Source organism: Lissotriton vulgaris, chromosome 3_2, assembly GCF_964263255.1.
Source record: "Lissotriton vulgaris chromosome 3_2, aLisVul1.2, whole genome shotgun sequence".
Lineage (NCBI taxonomy): Eukaryota > Metazoa > Chordata > Amphibia > Caudata > Salamandridae > Lissotriton > Lissotriton vulgaris.
This window is the reverse complement of record NC_141690.1, coordinates 3555307-3571044: the sequence shown is the minus strand read 5'-3', so window position 1 is coordinate 3571044 and position 15738 is coordinate 3555307.

Here is a 15738-nt window from a genome sequence, read left to right as displayed (position 1 = left end):
GTAAATACCGGCAGGCAGTAACACTTTCAATATTTTCATAATGTCGGGATAAGTGTAATCTCCCATGAGTAACATGTCTTTTATTTCACGGTGGAAACCTGCAGGGTCTTTATCATGACTGGGCACTATTTTCTTCATTTCCAATAATTCCATTTTAGTCATGGGCGTGTATACGAACACACGTTCAAGGGTATCATCAGGTTTCCGAATTGGATGTACTTCTCGTAAAGGATTCTGTTTGTCTAGGTGATATGGGTGTCTGACTGGGGGTGGAACGGAAACAAGATGTGGAGTCAAGAAAGTTCTATATTTGTGACGTTGTTCTAAAATCATTTCAATTAAATCGGTACCTAGGCCTCTCCATCTTCTCAGGAGTAAGTCGTGCAATAAATTGTATAACGGGCCTGGATCAGATGCTTTGTTTTCATACTGTATAATGAGGTGTTGGGTCATGTATATACCAGCTAATCGCTGTTCTTCTGGAGTGAGACTTAAAAATGTTTGTACTACTAAATCGTCTTTGTATATACTGTCATCTCCGGCCCACTGTACTGCGGACCGGGCTAGTTCCTGATCACGTAAGGTATTGAGTTCGTGATAACCTACTCTGTCTTTCAGCACTTTATCAGTATTTTGGAATATATGCTCAAGGGAATATCGTTCTGGTATCGGGCAAAGGTAACGTTTCTTGTTTTCTAAACGAACGGGTCTGTCAAAGGGCCGATCAAGAGGAGATGGTCTAGGGAATTTCTCTCTACCTACATATGCTATCATGTCTCTATTTGCTAATTGTGAGGTTTCTGCTGTAGTTTCTGGTTCTTCCTCATCTGAGGTTTCCTTGTCGTCTGACTCAAGTTGCGTTTCTGGCTCTCGACGGGCATGTATTGCTATTATTTCTTTACGGATCTTTATAACCATAGCATTTACACAATTCTCTCTATCATGTTTACATTCTGCAATATTCTGACTCCATTTTGACAACTTCTCCATCTCTTCTGGTGGAAAACCGGACTGATCTTGTTCCCTTATCAAACAATTAATCAAGAATCGCAAAAGTAATGTTTTTGTCTCTACTTTCTGGTATGACATGGCTTCACTAATACTCTCCGGTCTTTCTCCTGTTCTGATGAAATGATATATATTGTCTAGATGGTCTGGCATTTCTGGCAGTAAAACTAAATATTCTGTAACACGTCTTAAACGTAGGGACGCTAACAACATGGGTCCTGTTCTGCCAGGTACTGTGTCATATCTACAATCAATAAGCTGTTCTTTAAGTTTTTCGGCTGGAGCTCCTCTAGGCGTTCGCGACATTGCGTATTCTCTCATTGTCACACGTTGTAACTGTGGCGGGGTGCGATAACCTCCTGTAGCACCTCCCGAAGTGGAGGCTTGAGCATAACCTGGATATAGGGTCGGTAATTGTAACGGGGTTGGGCCCTGAGTAGCGCCAGGCCCAAAAGGATTAAGCGGATGAATACCAGGGAGAACAATAGGGGAAGTGACAACAGGTGCAGGATGTGGTGCGGGAGGGGTTTGCTGTTGCGGACCAGGGGGCAATTGATCGTGGGGTAGGTTATTGTCAGCAGGTGGTACGGGTACATGGGCAGGTACATTGGTATATGCGGGAGCTACATCGTCCAAATAGGAAGACAGAAAAATGTCTGCTGCGGTCTTATGACGTAATTTAGTCGGGACCAACGGAGGGGGCAGATCTTTCGGTATTTCCGGGGTCGCCTTGGGCAGGCCCTCGGCCAGGACTGGATACAGTCCTGCCATAATGGCATTACTCTGTCTATCGTGTTGTTCCATTCTAACTCGTTCTCCTTCTTCTAGCAGTTCTTTTTCTTTGGCTTTTTCGGAATCCTCTCTACTTTTCTCTGTTTTTCTGAGTGCCTTCTCTGTCCGTCTATGTGATTCTTTACGCCACAATTCAATGGCATCTTTCTGTGATTGTCTAGCTTTCTTTTTCCACAAAGCTTCCTCTACTCTCATGATGCACTCGGCATCCCATGTCCCTGTAACGGGCCATCTCTGATTCTCTGACAAGTCCTTCGTGTAATCCACCCACAAGTCTAGATATAATATGGCATCTAAGCCATGCTTGTGGTACATAAAATGTCCAGGAGTGTCCCTGGGTGGGATGGGAACTGCTTCTTCAAGAATCCCTTTCCTAGTTCCTATCTGTCGTAATTTCGAGAACAAAGGCATTGCTACCCCTAAATTGGACACAATAAACACAATGTAATATGCAAACAGTCATTCATACCACGACATTAAACACATTGAAACAATTCGAACATATATTGATTACCCACTAATTCTATAACGAGAACAAAATCGAACCGTTGAATACAGGAATTACTTGATATACTACTAAACAGTACAGATACACTGCTAAAACAGTGCAGACCGGGTCTGTGTACCCAAACCCGTCTTGACCGGATACAAATTAATGCACCCGTCTTGATGCGTCCCCAGTAACGGTACTCATCGGGAAGCACGGAACGGAAGGCCTCGGAAACTCGACTGGACTGGACTGACGTCACCGCTTCTGCTGCGCACTACGCATGCGCCTCGGCACTACAGGTGGGCCTCTCGACACCTCGGACACTGCTCTCTCGGCTGGGCTCTGGTCGGGATCCTCCGCACTCCTCACCGCCTCGTCTGGATGTCGGCCGCAGTCTCTGTCACCTCCGTAGGCCTGAGGGAGATACAGGAAATCCTGCAGATGCGCATAATGTCCTTCACGGCTGTGGCAGGGGGCAAGGCCTGCGACACATTGCCGGCGCGTGGGGTGGGGGAGGGGTCCCTATTCGGGCGCCAAATTATGTGGTAAATAGTTTACCGTATCATTTTTCCATATAATTACAAGTTAAAGAATAGCTCAATCAAAAATAAGAGGCAGAGTCCGGGGTGTCCGAGTCTTACGGGCTTTAATTCAGAATGACTCGAGTCAATGGAGATCTATTGCATCAATACAAGGGTTCGGGGGTATAAGCAATGATGGCAAAAAGATGTCCACGATTTATTAACAGTACATGACATATATAGTAAAACGGTGCAATAATGTTGAATACAGTAGGCGTGACAAGTGAAATGTATATGATAAGAACACATGTGCGTAGCAAAAAGGCGTGAACATGGGTGTGTACGGAGGCGTGTACTGTAAACGTCACAAAAACGTGTCATAAGTGGGTGGATACATAGAAAATTCTTGCAGAGTCAGCTGAAACCTGTGGCCTGAATGCGTGCGCAGCTAATATGACGTGTGATTGACGTGCATCTGGAAGAAGCTAAGGGTCTGACTTTTAACACTAGTAGAAAAGACATAAGTCTGGCATGTCAGATCGACCTGTTCCTATAACATATCTGATATCTTGTGTTTGGAGGAAGTTTAATCTGGAGCAAAAGGTCTTTCGGGCAGAGGCTATTCTATACTGAATGTATGCGTGTCTAGGTGCAAATGCGTGGAGCCAGGGCCTACCATGGTAACGGGAGCAATGAATTACATGAGGAGGACAGGAAGGCTTGGCCCTTTTCTCTGCAGCCGGAAAGATGTTTACCTATATCACTAGACAGGAATGTGTTTTCGAGGAGGTTGAGCTGGCTACGCTGATAACTTGAAGGCAAAATACTGTTTTTGGCAGGCAGAGCAGGCTGAGCCGGGCACCACTCGCTTGGCAGGGAGTAAGGCAGAGGTCAGGGATACATTTCATGTCCACGTTGCAGCTGTCGGAGACAGAGACAGAAAGTGGTTCAATGGCAGGAATCAGGGCCTAACTCGGCAGAGCCAGGAAAACGTGAAAGTGCACTATATAAAGACGGTGGCACGGCATACTTAGGAACTGAATTGTCAATCCATTTATGGTGGAACTGATAGAGGACATGTTAACGTTGGACGCAAATGTATTTGCGTCTTCAAATTCGGTTGCGGAGGAAAATTACATGCACTTTAGCTCGTACATGGAGACGATGGGGTACTCGTTAGGGGACATACCTGACCATAAAAATTTCAATTACCTCAGTACTCTTACCGGGGAGCGGCTCTAGATATAGGTCACCACCTCAGAGCCTAGCTCCACGTGGTCCGCAGCTGCAGGCGATCTTAGGGAGACAAATAGGTGGTGTGTACCATGCCGCGTGAAGGATTCCACAGCGCGGGCCCAAAACTCGGCGCTACACCCAAGGCGCCACCAGACGGAGCCCTGCCAGAGAAGTCACAGAGATGCTCGGGCCTCCCCCGCGCTCACCCGCGGGCGCGTTTAAAGTTGAGGTCGAAGATAGTCCAAGCCTGGTGCGCTAGTCAGTTCAGTCAGTGCATGTGCAGCACCCGTCGCCGGTCAAGATGAAAGCAAGTTGCCGTTCTCGAGAGATGCCTTGCAGGGGTTGAGGGCGTCTGATTTGTCCCTAGGGGCCAAAACCCCCCACCGCCAGCCCGGGAAACAAGACGGGTGCCCGGGCCTCGCTGCTGGTATCACCACCGTCGGGGTCCGCTGAACAGGTTCCACCTCAGGGCTGAATCCGGGCTCACTTCTTCATGCACTGACTTAATGCACCGGGTCGCTAAATGGCACAGCAGGCGATGTAGCGCGGCAAGCCGCTTCTTCTCCCCAGGCCCCGCGGGTAGGCGCTCAGCGGTCTCTTCACTCACCATGAGCCTGTGAGGTGAGATTCTCTGCCGGCGTTGGATCCACCCCCAAAAGCTATTACCGGACGTCGGGTCAGTGATGTTCTCCGCTGTTGGGGTAGCTTTGCGGGCCACTGCTGCTTCTCCGATTTCACAATCAGGCACGTCATCAATCCTTTCGCTCACCTGAGACCCAGGGCCCTTCATGTACGTCACCCCGGGCTCCCGCCCTCCGGGTGGGCAGCTCTAGACTGGAAGTCCAGGATCCTGCGGCCTAGTGAGCTGCGCCCTATGTTCTGCTCCGACCCCAGCCGTGGTGATCTTCACTCCGCAAGGCACCGGAGTCACCGGCTGTATCTCTGCGGAGTGTTCCAGCAGAGATGTGGGCAACTCCCTGGGCCTCGCTCGCCCCCTCAGGCCCAACAGCAGTCAGGGCGAGGCCCACACACAGGCCCCAAATCCGGCACCCTCCGAGGCGGTGCAACACCAGCAGTCACAGACAGCTGGGCGGCATGTCAGGCAACCTGCATGTCATCCGGGTCGCCAATGGAGCGGCTGTGTGTTAGGTAGCTGGCCCCGATGGTCCGGACTCCGGGCCACCGCTCCCAGGCGTCTGCAAGGAAAGTGCTGCATCACCTCTCACGCGGTTCCGGCAAGGCCACTGCTCTCTGCTTCTGTGGCAGGGCTACGAGGCCAGCGTAGGGAGATCCTCGTTAGAGAGACCCTCCGGTGATATCTCAGGCTATTTCAGCACCTCGTAGAGACATGTGAGTGCTATTGTAGACGGACGGCGGGCAGGAGCTCCAAACAATGCATCCTACCTCGCTGCAATCTTGGCCCCTCTGCTTGGCATTTAAAAGTGACTTGCCAAACTTCTGCATGTCTTTTTCCACACCTTAGTACTCCCTCGGGGCAGGGTGCTCTTTTGGGAAGAGGGAGGACATGTGCACATGTGCGCAACATGTCCTTGTACAGAATATCACCAGATGGTGTGTTAAGTACAGTGAGGCCTTCTTCTCACATTGAATACCATTGAGGATCTATGGAAAGGCTATTGAGCTGTATTTCCTTTGTGCAGAAAAGTAGTAGTAAGGTGTTTGGTCACTATGGATTAGTAATGGCAACTCCTCGCTGGTACTGAGAGCGAACCTGACATTACTAATGTGGAAATGTCATTTTGGGCAAGTGGGCATTGCAATGCTTGTCTCTCTCTGTGTGCCTGTCAGTCTGTCTCCAATCCATATCTGGGCCGGAGGGGGCAGCTACATCTGAGCATTTCTGCTAGACGGTCATAAACTAGGGGCACTCAAGGCAAACTGCAGACCTATGACTCTGATGGGCCTTCCTGGGACGGATAAGAAGAGGTGGAATTGGCACATGTATTCACAGGGGCAGGGTCCTGGCCCCACTAATGATATTTATCAAGCCTCCCAGGGTAGTGTGGCAGACAGGACTACATTTAGAAGGGGCCCTGTGCATTTCAAAGGTGGACTGTGAACTAATCCCATCTTCCAAGGCCATTGTGGGTATAACTACTGGGGCTTCGTCCTTAGGAGTTTAGGGGCGCTTTTGGGATTATAACCATACTACGCTGGTTCGCCGCTGGGACATTGACTAGAGGAACCACTGAGGCAGGAGGTACTGCAACTTTATTATCCACAGATTTGTGGTGGCCTGGGGCTTGTTGTGCTTCAGGAACGAGACTATCACATGGTGTATTTTGCCTGGATGTTGCTGGCCTGCAGCTAATTCCCAACTGTCATGGCCTAGATCCCTGAGCACTCTCCAAGGACTGGTTGGTTGGCTCCTGGCCTTCAGATCCCAGTGACAGAAAGGATTTCCACCTTTCCAAGGGATCATAAGGACTGTACAGGTTGTGGCGGGAAAGAGTGAAAGTTATCATCAGTTGAAAAAAGGTCCGTCTTGATGTATGCATTCATCACGCCATGCAGAAGAGTGTGCTAGTAAAGATCAGCAGCCCACCTGGGGTGCCGTAACATGAGGAGTTCAAGGAATGCTGGGGAAGTTTGCCGAGTCCGACGGACCCAAGCTTGCAACACGAAAACCAGTGCTAGCTTGCACTTCATTGCATGTGTTGGTCGAGGGATGTTGGGGGGTGTTTGCCAAGTCCACTGGACCTGAGCTGGAAGCCTGGACTGTCTCCGACATCCAGATCGGGAGGACGTCAGTGCCTGACATTGTGGCCTCATACCAAGGTCATCGGCTGCCTCCCCCAGGACCCACGCCACAAAGTACTCTGCTGTTGGTAACATTGTGACTGGAGCCGAGAGGTCTTGTTGTGCCTTGTGTGCACCCACAGCTGGCTTCCTAAAGTAACTGCAGATCGCATCTCCACCTGGGGGTAAACCTTTCTTCAAATTGGACGCAGACCAGCTTCCGGTGTCACAGTCTTTTGCCTACGGGGGGTATAGTGATCCCACACTCGTGAAGGTGCAGTTGGGTGCCTTGATGGCCTGATCTGGATGGACGAAACCAAGTAACTGTTTCATTCTGCTTTAAGTGGTGCTGAGAATCTAATCAAAGTGTCGCCAGTAGGTGCAACGTGTAGTGTTGGCTGGTGTCATTTGAGTGATTATGGAGCTGGGTCACGAGGCAATGTCAAAACCTGTGATTTCTTGACCATTACAACTGTACGGGGTATGCAATATTTGGGATTTCGTGATTTATGCTTATGTGATACCGGTAAAGTGGAATACCTCTGAACAGACTGCATATATGTTCCCTTCATTGTTGATGTGGGAGGGATCACTTGAATCGTGAATACCACGAGGAAATGAGGCACATGGATTTATGTCACTTTTGAGTCTGAGGGGATAACGGAGCAAGTGAATTCCTATGAATGGTACATATATGTCCATGCTGTTTTGCTGCTAATGGAAGACTTCAACAGTTGCATATAACTGTAAAGCATATATCCAAAGTTTATGTGGTTTGAGTTCATTGTGTGTGAAATACAAAGACCAGTGTTTTATACATATGGTGTGGAGTCTTTTTGTAGTGTACGCAGTGTGTTGCAAGGGTGGTGCTGTGCCAATACTTTACACTTTCACCCTGAGGATAAGCCAGACTGCCCTGTGCCGAGCTACCAAAGGGTGAGTACAGGTTATCTGACAAGTGTATCTGGTTTTATGCGTTGCAGCTTACCAGAAACCACTGATTCTAATACAGGTCTTACCATTTCTTAATTTAATGACACTATTTACAAAAGGTTTACGCAGTTGAATCATATGATTGGGTGCACACAGAAATTGTAATGGTGCTATTTACTATTTAGTATTACAGAATATAATGACCTGGGAAAAACGGAATGATGAGTTGGCCTTTACAGATAAAAACGTGACTCCAGTGGCTGCTGGTTAAGCAATAGCAAGGCTTGTTATTTCACATGCTTTACATGATATTTGGTATGTTGATCATTCAATTTTATTTTACCCGTGACAGTGCCTTAAGGGTAGAATGTCAGCAACGAGTTACACCTTTAGATTGATGTAGTGCGCCATTTGTGCAGTTGGTTGGCATTGGCACTCATTTTCATTTTATTTAATTTCTTTATTTGGTCTACATATGGAAAATCATAAAAGCACACAATAAAAGCAATACAACAAATAAATTACAATTGGAGGTAGAGGCTCATGTCTCAATACCCGCCTCCCAATGTGGAACATTTGTATGTAGCATCACAAGCTCTTTAAACCTAAACAAACCAAAAGCCTACTTAGCGATCCACCATGTTAGTGGTTAAGATAGCCAGGCACTACCCTCGCATGTTCAAATCAATTTGTTCCATCAATCAATATCACTATAGTAAAAAAGTAAAAAATATCCATAAAGGAATCTTAAAAAGTAGTATACTTTCATTTTTAAAACATTTTGCTCTCTTTCTCATTTAAGTAATAAAGAATTAGTTGAATGTAGGCAAACTATAGATGTGTTGAGAGCAAAGTATAGTGGCCATTTCTTTGCTCTAAATACGGACACCCATGTTAATAAAAACAGATGATACACTGTTTTTAAGACTATACACTTTATTATAAAATTAGAAAGGCTCTACCAAATGAGTCTATCAAGAGGCACATAATGACTACAGCTATAAGCATCTTCAAAAGATTTATAATGCGGCCTCATAGGACATAGCTTCTAAAGGTGCAAGAGTTTTCCTTCTACCAAGAGCAGATATAATAAAAGAAATAACAAAAAAACAAATAACCACGTTTTCTAGTGCACATAAATAATTAAAAGCACCCTGATAATAAATACATTTACCAGTCTAAAAATAGGTGCTAAGAATTGTTTTCTGAGATCCTTAAAGAAGTGACAGAACAAAATAAAGTGCATTGTGCTTTGACTGGCTCTGCCATCACATGGGCATTTTGGTAATTTATCAGCCCAAGCCCTCATTTCTGGAAAAGCAACCATCAGGTGCAATGTTCCCAGGCATAATCTAGTAGGGTAGAACCTATATTGAGTGTTCTTCACCATTAACAGGTAGTTTTGCAGGTCGGCTAGTACTGGGCCTGACAGATATCAGCACGCCGTAGATTTTTTACACTCACAGGTATCTCTTCCTATCTCTCTCCCCTAAGTATAGATTTACCCTCAGTTTTGCTATATCGTAAGATTTTACCTGTGTTCTTAACTCCAATGGTTTTATCCACTTTTCTTAGGTGACTGTCTATATAGGTCAGCCATCTTATCTTACTCCACTCATCTAAAGTTGAGCAATCTGATATTATGTCCTTGGTAAGCTTTGTCCCCGCTTTGCTCCATATGTTTGTTTTACTACAAAAGAATGGGACTGGCATGTAGATCATCCTCTAGAAAGTGGAGCGCAAAAGTCGTTTTTTTAGAAAAATTCTAGGCATCCATTTATGCAGAGGTAGTAATCCGACTAATACTATCTAGGATGGTACCTTCTCTCTTACTTTATTCCTGGGTCCTTCCTGATAGAGTTAAAAATATATATGTTGCGGGTGTACTTAGGGAATTAACATCCTCATCACCCTCTCTGCTAGTATCGACTTGTTTCTACCAAATTCTATAGCCCACTAGGGGTTATTGGCATTCCTCAGGATATGGATCCCGTTTACTAGCCTCCAAAAATATTCTATAAGTGAGTTTTTTTGTGTTTACTTAGCTTTCCATTATGGTAACACACCCGGAGCTTCTAGTAATGGAATAATAACCTTCTTACAGCCAGATTCATCATTGTCCCGTTTTGCGAGCCTTAATAGCGATTATTAAGGAATCGCTATTAAGGACTTGCAAAACGGGATTCATGTAGGAATCGCAAAATAAATTGCGATTCCTACAGCTTCCTTAATTGCGATTAGCAAATTGCCAAATGCCCATAGGAATGAATGGGGAGTTATTCCTTATTTGCGATTAGCAATTTGCTAATCACAAATAAGGATGCGATTTCAAGGGTGCAGGGGTGTCCAAAGGACACCCTGTAGCACCCCTGAAATGTGAATTTACACTGATGTTGGGCACACACATGTCCAAAGGACATGTGTGTGTGTAACATGCAACTTAGAAAAATGCATTTAAATGCATTTTTCTAAGTTTTCGCTATTTACCACAAGGTTTGTCTTCGTGGTAAATAGCGGTCCTAAATTGCGAATTCGTAATTTTTAAATGTTTCATGAATAGCATTTAAGGAATCTCTAATGGAGATTCCTTAAATGCCACTCCTCGCAAATTTGCGAATTCTTTATTAGCGATTTTTGCATTTGGGATGATGAATACCAAATGCAAAAATTGCACTCGCAAAGGGCCAGATTCTCAGAATCTGGCCCTTTTGCGAGCGCATTTCGCTTGATGAATCTGCCTGATAGTCTTTATAAATGCAGACCATTCATACTAATCTATTAGCTTTTTATACGTTAGCTCGTCTTGCCCCTGTGAATTGCCCCATTCACAGATTGCTATAATCTTTCTCACTTAGTTAAGTTTCGCACTCATATCTGTAATTCAGTATATGTGCTCTCACTTCACTCACGCATATCACCAAACCAAATGCAGGGACCGTGACCCAATTTATTTCTCTGAGAACACAGTTTGTCATTAACTTGTATTGTTGTAAGGTCAAGTTCCACTTGTGGGGAAGCTGTGTCTCTCTTACCCGAGTTTCATATATCCATTTCAAAACTCAGAGTGAGAGTGGGACGTCGTCCTGTGGTCACAGAGACATAAATTAATTGTTTGCATTACCCCTTTAAAGTGTCAGTTATAACGCGCAATTTCAAGAATTAACCTTACTCCCAATTCTGATTATCGGCGTGTCAAGGGTAGTGCTTTCATTGCACTCCCTGTTGGTCACGTTTGAACAGGTATGTTTCCACATCTGTGAATTTCCTAGGAATAAAGGGTTTATCAATTACAACCCACTTTATATCTCTCTCTGAATGTTAGTGTTAAAAAAATTGTGTTGTTAGTTTTGTTATTGTCTTTTTGCTTCTAATATTACTCATGTGTTCCATAATCCTGATTTTGACCCGTCTCGTTGTCATACCAACATAGAGATAGTTGCAAAGGCACTTTATTAGATGTGTGTGTATTTAGATTCCATGGGGACCTCAGTCCTATGTCGACTGTTTTTACATTATCTGTCAATCAACAGACTTTGCATGCTCCATAGGCATAGTGTCCCACTACTGGCAGTAAGTTCCACAAATTGGGTTCACTCCTTGGTTTCCTTGATATTGGTCTTGTATGTACAAGGGATTCCTTTAGGCTTGCACTCTTCTTGAATGCGAACAGTGGTCTGTGCAGATTTAGTTCATCGGAGTTAAGAATCCGCCAATTTTTGATCACTATTTTCTTTACATGATTAGAGGCCGTACTGAATGTCGTACCAAAGATGTTTTTGCCCTTCTCGTGCTTTTCACTGGTCTCCAGAAGAGATTCCGTATTATTATTCCTCGCTTGTTTTCCTGCTTTTGTGATAACTTATCATGGACAGTTGCATACTTGTAGTTTGTTGCTCAGCTCTTTAACTTCTTCCTCAAAGTTGTTGATCTCTGAACAATTCCTACGGATCCTTAGGAACTCTCCATGAGGTAGGTTCTCTTTCAGGGCTTTGGGATGGAAGCTTTCAAACAGTAGTAGGTTGTTCTATTCCGTGGGTGGTGTGATGTCCGGTTTAAAAGGACGTCACACCAGTACTCTTTGGAGCAACCATACTCCAATTTACTGAATACATTACTGTATTCACACTAGAAAACACAACCTGGAGAACATGCGGAAATCACCATTTGCATGCTAAGCATTGAAGAAGTTCAAGGAGGACGAAACGCGTTGGCTATCAGTTGCATGCTGTGTTTTTTAGGACAACTTATGAATAAAGAATAAAGAATATATTTTCCAAGGAAGAACGAATCATACTATGATTTACTGAGAAGATTTTCGCTTTGCTTTCTCTATTTGTGGACTATGGATTACAACTCATGTTACCTGATTATCTAACTGTGAAATTGGGTGCTGGGCCATGCTGTGTGTTTTAAATCTATCTTTAGATCAGTAAACTTGAAACAGATAAAATGGCCACAACAAATGAATGAGACAGAATCAGTAGAATAGATGATCTCCTTTGGTATCTTTATAGAATTTGAAAGAATTTGCAGTCCAATCTAATTTATTACTTGAAGGGATTTAATAAGCATTAACAAAGCAGCGAAAATCAATTTTGGAGGGAGTTATCTTCCTCAGCTGAGGAAGACTCTATCATAAGAAGGGAGTCCTTTTAAAGCAAATATCCCTCATTCAAACCCTATAGATGAAAGTTCAGTAATCGCCAAATGACCAGTTTCAATTCATGGACAGGATGTGTCTTCCACTGTCCGTACTGCAGCGTCAATGCCACAGGTGTTGTCAGAAACTTTCCAGCCGGAAAGATTTCCACTACTACCGGCAGTAATTGCAGCATTTTCGTCACAGTTCACGTTTGTTTCTGGAAGTCCAAATCATCAGTCTCTGTGCCGCAAGGTGGGTTGAGAAGGGGGACAAGAAAGGAACTCTCCTGTCCGCACTATGGGCAATTATACTCCATTGATTTCAGGTTTACACCTCTTGACGTCACCAATTTGGTTGGCCCACTCTATTTCATTGTTCTGTTTCAGTAGGATGAGATGATATAGTGGGTAAAAAGTATACAAATCTGGAATAATCAAGTAATCTATTACTTTGCATTTGCTTAAGAACACTGTAATTTAGTCATACAATCGGTTGTGTCTTTTAGAAAATAGGCAAGTTCATGTTCTCATCCCTTGTCAGTTCTTTCCCAAGTGTGTGCTCTAGTGTAGTGTAGATCCTATATTCCCAATAGGCTCTGCGCATTGGAATAATATATCCTATAGATTTGACGTAGGATTTATATCTACTAGGTGTCTATCGAATATATTAGACTCAATTGTGAGTGCCAGCTAGTTAGGAGGTCACTAGAAACTTTCTCGAATTCACAAGAAGGGATTAGTTTCTGACAACCGCATAAACATGACAACTTTGTTTCCCCAAGAGAAAACTGATTTTCAGAGTTGTGGAAACAATAGAAAGATATTTTACTCAGTCAATAGTGCATGCTTCGTTTCACCAGAGGTTCAGAGAAATAGAGAGACAGGTGTTTTCAATAAAAGTATTTATTGAACAGTCTTCTTTCTCATGCAGAAGAAATGAACTGCTACAATCGTAATACTGGCTGTAAAGTATAATGGGTACAGCAAGAAGAGTATTATAAAATAATACTGTAAAAGCATGGTATGGTTTCTAAGCCATAAAATACACACGTAAATAAATAAAGACTAACCTAAGTCTAGTACGAGGGAAGAAGTAAGTGTGGTGTAGCATAAGTTTAATATTCTTTTGCCAAGGATCTTTCCAAGAATTCTCTTAGGGTCTAATCAGCTCCGTACCTTGGTTTAGAATGAAGGAGGTCTGGTATCTCTCTGTCTCGGGACTCGATTTCCCAACACCCCGCAAGGGAGCTTGGAAACACTGGAGCTGGATTTCTCGGCAACAGAAAAGACAGCGTCTCTCTCAGTGCGTCTGCTGGAGGGTCGGCTTCCTTCGGCACTTGCTGTAGCAGGATGCGTCGGGCAAGTAGATAGTCGAACTGCTCCAAACCACTGTGTGCTTGCTTGGGAAAGTGTGGGCATATTTATACCTTGAAGGTGCCGAGTTTGACTTAAAGTTGGACATAATACCGTCATCAGAGAGTCTCAGTTCTTTGAAAACTCCATGAGTTCTTGGACAAATCAATATTCAAGCAAGGGGAAGTCCCTAACTGCTGAAGCCAAGTTTTCCAAGAAATCGTTGTGGATTTTCGGAACTAGTGGAAGATGCCATGCCGTATTTGGACTGCATGAGCTATGTCTAAATATGGTTATGATTTCTATGCCTATATAAGGATATGGTTATTTATACCTATATAAGGGCATGAATCGGGAAAATTACACTAGGGTCCTAAAATGCTATACAACAATAGGAAGTAACAATTACGATGCAAGTCCAGTTGAGTGAGCTACAAACATGAAAGGAATCATTGAGTGCAGAGCACAAGTAGAAACGTTACGAAATGTTCCCATAGGCTGCAGACTATTCAGTTCATAAGTTCATACTAGGAAAGAAAAACACGTTTTAAGGCCTTCATGAAACACAGCTTGTGCACGATGAATTCATGCTAAAATATGATGTTTACATTATTGTTAACCATGCATTATTTCTTTAGTTGGGCAAATTAATGATTCTCATCTACATCATCAGTGAGTCAGTCAAAATACTTTATTGCGATAACTTAATATCATACAAAGACAATGGCAAATATATATTACATTAATAACAATACAAGCAATACATAAATAAATTTAAGAACAATTAAAAACAATTAGAATATAACAAGTTAAAAATCATCTTACATCATGTTGCAGTTTATATCAACAAGAGAAATATAAAGTGCAAAGTGCTAATATGCAAAGTGCTAGTGTGCAAAAAGACTTAAAAAGACTTAAAAATACTAAGGAGGTCCCCAGCGAAATATTCATTACTAGCATCTGATGACCCTATTACAGTGCTTTCTATAATTACTGTCCCAGGAAGGTTACAAACAGACTAACTAAAGTGCAGAGTCTGTACTACAGAGGGAAGTAGACACATTTTTTAATCTAATATTCCTGCTTCTAATAGCTCTCACCAGGAAACTAGCCACGTGAAACATAATCCTGGGAGTTTGTAACAGTTGTAGATAAATAAGAGCAGGTTTAACTAAAATGAATCCAGCTTCCTTAAGTATAGGTACAAGGAACAGTCTCCGAGCTTCAATGTAGTGACTACAAAACATTGTAAAGTGCATGGTATTTTGCTCAGAGAAATGATCGCAGGAACAGGGTGGCGCCTTTTCTGGGGTACTCCATACAGGATAAAAGCCCAGATTAAAATGTATCAAATTAAGGCGAAAACGAGTTAAAATAAACCTGTGGTAGGGATGAGTCACCACGTTAAGATAGCTATCAGGACCATTAGATATAGACAATAATAAACTGGCCCTGACACTAGGTTTTTTCAGCTCGATTTCTTCCCTCTCCAGGGATAAGATCTCCTTCATTGCATGTTTAGTGTAAACAATATCTTTAGATGTTATAGAGTCAGTAACAGTATAGAGCTCAGGCCTCCCCAACCTCAAAAAGGTTTCCTTAATATACGTCAACCACCTGATGTTATGCACTTTGTCTAAGGACAAACAGTCTCTCATTATGATATGATTTAGAGGAATTTCTGTGTTAAGCCACATCCTCAGCCAGGCAACTAGAGGTGCTATTTTTATCAGGTCTGAGATGTAGCCTTCCCCTAATTCCATATGGACGGTATAGGACAGAGTTGACTGGGGGACGCCAAGAACAGATCTAAAGAATTTGTTTTCCACTATTTGTATGGGTTCCACTCCCCTATATCCCCACAATGAGCCACCATATGATGCAACTGAGATACATTTGGCCTTATAGATTTTACTAACAGCTGCAAATGGCCTACCCCCAAGTTTTTTAGAGAACCCATGAAGGGCTGCAGATGTCCTAGCCAACATGATTGCTCTACTATTA